The sequence below is a fragment of the Cebus imitator genome, unplaced genomic scaffold (genome assembly GCF_001604975.1).
Source record: "Cebus imitator isolate Cc_AM_T3 unplaced genomic scaffold, Cebus_imitator-1.0 Scaffold174, whole genome shotgun sequence".
In the NCBI taxonomy this organism is placed as follows: Eukaryota; Metazoa; Chordata; class Mammalia; order Primates; family Cebidae; genus Cebus; species Cebus imitator.
The window spans coordinates 3,651,600-3,655,203 of NW_016107489.1; the positions used below are offsets into that span (position 1 = coordinate 3,651,600).

General features: G+C 35.0%; 1 pseudogene; it reads left to right on the top strand.

Annotated features, from left to right (window-relative positions):
• The first annotated feature begins 2,470 nt into the window (after window positions 1-2,470).
• LOC119473662 lies at window positions 2,471-2,619 on the top strand (annotated as a pseudogene).
• The last annotated feature ends 985 nt before the right edge of the window (window positions 2,620-3,604 follow it).

Sequence of the window (3,604 nt, forward strand, 5' to 3'; positions counted from 1 at the left end):
GTTTTTAACAAAAGGAAATTAGAAGGCACGTTAATGGCAAGTAAAAATGCTGCTTATAGAGACAAAACACAGCAAAACTAGACTCTTATCAAGAAATATTTTTAAAAGTTCTTCACATGGAAGAAAAATATAGAGAACATAAGCTCATGTCTACAAATATGCAGGGAGGAATATTGAAGTAAGAAATAAAGTTAAAATAAAATATTTTCCCTTTTACATTCTTAATTTCATAGAAAACTATTAAAAGTAACCATAGTTTCAATGTATTCAGGGATTATAGCCTATAGATTAATAAATGGATGATAGTAATGTAATAAGGGATTAGACAGAGGAATTGGAAATACCCTATTATAAAAGGTATATGAAATATCCATGAAGCCATATAGGGTTATTCAAAAGCCAACTTAAGTAGTTGAAAATATGATTGTAAACTCTAGGGCAATAACCAAAACAAAATTGAAATGAATTAAAATTGATGTACTGAGAGGTGGAAGAATCAAATCATATTAAACATACAAGCAAAACTAGAGGCTGAGTGCAGTGGCATGTGTCTTACGTTTGTTCTGCTGAAATATTGACCCCCAACACCTCAGAATGTGACTTTATTAAATATAGACTTTGCAGATGTAATTAGTTAAGCTAAAATGCGGTCATACAGGAGGAGTGAGGGCCCCTAATACAGTATGTCTAGTCTTATTACAAAAACAAATTTAGACAGAGGTATACCCACAGGGAGAACATCATATGAAGATGAAGACCGAAATGAAGGTGATACTTTCATAAGCCAAGTCATGCCAAATATTGTGAGCAACGTGTGAGAAGTTGTGGGAGGCTTGAAACAGATTCTTTCTCATAGCCCTGGGAAGGGACCAACCCCATTAACGTGCTGTCTTAGCTTGTTTTGTGTTGCTATTTCAACGTGAAATCTGAGGGCACACGCATTCAAACTATAATAAATATCAAGGACAGTGACTATGGTAACAATGCATAAAGATCAAAGACATTCATGGTGCCACATAACTGAAGTCAGAGCTGCTATAGAAACTTTCCTCTCTACTGGTTGTTTATTGAATCCCAAGTGTCTACTTATGTTTTGTAGCTTAAATTGGACATTCTGAGAGTGGCCACTATTATTATTGTTATTTTGATAAAGGCTTTCACTCTGACACCCAGGCTGGTGTGCAGTGGCACTGCAACCTCCACCCCAGGGGCTCAAGTGATCCCCTCACCACAGACTCCCGAGTAGCTGGGACCACGTGTTTGCACTACCACACCTGACTTTTTTTTTTTTTTTTTTTTTTTTTTTTTTTTGTAGAGATGGGAATCTCACCATTTTGCCCCGGCTGGTCTGGAACTCCTGAACTTAAGTGATCCAGCCACCTTGGCCTCCCAAAGTTCTGAGATTACAAGTGTGAGCCACTGCACCCAGCCCAAGAATGGCCTTTAGTAAATTTCCTCTTTTCTTTTACATTGTGAACCACACTAAAAATAGACACTGCAGTCTGATGAAGATAAGTATTAATAACTGCTTTATTAATAGTAAAGCTGTATTTGAGCTGACAGCTATGGCTTTTGGCCCCACGAAATCTTCCCGTGCTCTTCTAAAATTAGACATGCATACAGTTCACCACGTGGAGATCTGCTTCATACTTTCTCAGCCTTCAGAGATACAAATCTAGATAAAGTATGGGGACAACCTAACTTTGCCTCCATCTCACCAGTCAGATAAGTCAGCCCTTTTTCCATCTCATGAACTAGTGGTGAAACTAGTAGGAAAGAAAGAAGTTGAACTGGTTATAGAAGACTGCTTCTCAGTCTTTTCTTGTAAATGGTGTGGGAAGAGAAAACCCATGTTTAATAAAAGAATGTCGACAGGATTTTTAAAATGTACACATATACAACAGGTATAAAACTAGATTGCTTGTATTTAAGATTTAAAGTAGATTAGTTCCTGTCATAAATCCTGATTTTCTTATTTAATCCTCACTACAATATTGTTCAGTAAGTTACATATAATCTCTGCGCTACAATTTGACCAGTTGTCTAATTCACGTCCTTTACAGGAAAATAATACAGGTCCAAATTTCACATTGCATTTAGTTGTTGTGTTTCTTTTACCTCCTTCAATATAAATATTTCTCATTATTTATTTATTTATTTTATATAGTGCTCCTCAATTTGTTTGTCTAATGTTTTCTCATGATAGTTTTAATTTATTCAGTGTTTAACAGGAAGAACTCTAAAGTGATGTTCTATGTTCTCATTCCATCCTATCAGATTAAATATGATTTTATTTTTCTCATACTTTTCAATGTTCAGTTTGATTACTTCATGAAGGGGAGCTCTTCTAGTTTTCCTTACTTTATTCTTATTTTTCTTTGTAATTAGTATTTTCAGTCGAGTTAAATTTGGGAGTGACTAAATTTTACACTTATCAAAATTTTAATTTCCACTTTAACATCTCATAGCTAGCTTTGCACAGTGGCAGTATCGTAGCCAATGAGGTTTATCTGAAGCGCGATTATGGCTAATTGAAACATCTCATAGCTGATCTTTTTCCCACACAGAAGCATTCCTCACCATGTTCCAGGCATCAATTCCTGGCAGCATGCCACCATCTTTACTTTCGGATATGCTTGCCACTTGGTTGGCCTCCAACACTCTACTTTGCAAAATGATGACTCTCCACTCCCACCTTGGCATGAATATGTGCCTTGCATGGACTTTCTAGTTACATTAGTGCTAAATTGTTTATTTAAAAAAGCAGAAATAATCACTTTTGTGTAGGGATGAAAGGAAATATGGTGAAGGAGAACTGATATGTGGATCTTTTATTTAAGCTTATTTGTTCATTTGTTCAACAAACTGATAGAGTGCTGGGGATGTAATAATGAAGAATCAGACTTCTTATACTAGTATATCAAAATATAATAATTTTAATCCTTGCTCTGCTATTTATGAGATATTACATTGTAGACAATTTACTTTTCTCAACAACAGTTGCCTCCACTGCAAATGAATGGTTTTCGTCATAGCCCTTTGTTGCTATGATGTTCTTAGTTTTACTGAAGATCAGTTAAAAAGTCCTTGATGAGGAAGCTGTGTTTCTCATAATTAGCATTCATGGCTTTCATTTTGATTTTTTTTGAGCAATCTTGTTTCATATCCAAAGTAAATCACTGATGGTATTGAAAATAAAATTAATTATCTTTTATTGTTATTCTTGCAATTGGATATCTCTCTGATTTTTATGATCTCATTAAATCAACTAGAAGTAGAATCTGTTATTGGATTTTTATCTTGTAGTGAGAGGAAAGTCTAAGGTATATGGTAATTGAATTGTACTTTCAGTAACTAGGGAAATAATCATAGGATAGGTCTGTGAATTTACTAGACCCACTGCAGCTTGAACTCAGCATAAAATTCTATCTATGAAACCTGTAAATATGTTACCTTATGTGACAAAAATAACTTTGTGTATGTGATTAAGACTGTTGAGATTGGGGCACTGTCCAGACAAATCCAATATAATTTCAAAGTTCCTTATAAAGCAGTAGGAGGAACTGAGTTAAAGAAGGCCATGCAACAGTGGAAACAGAGGAAG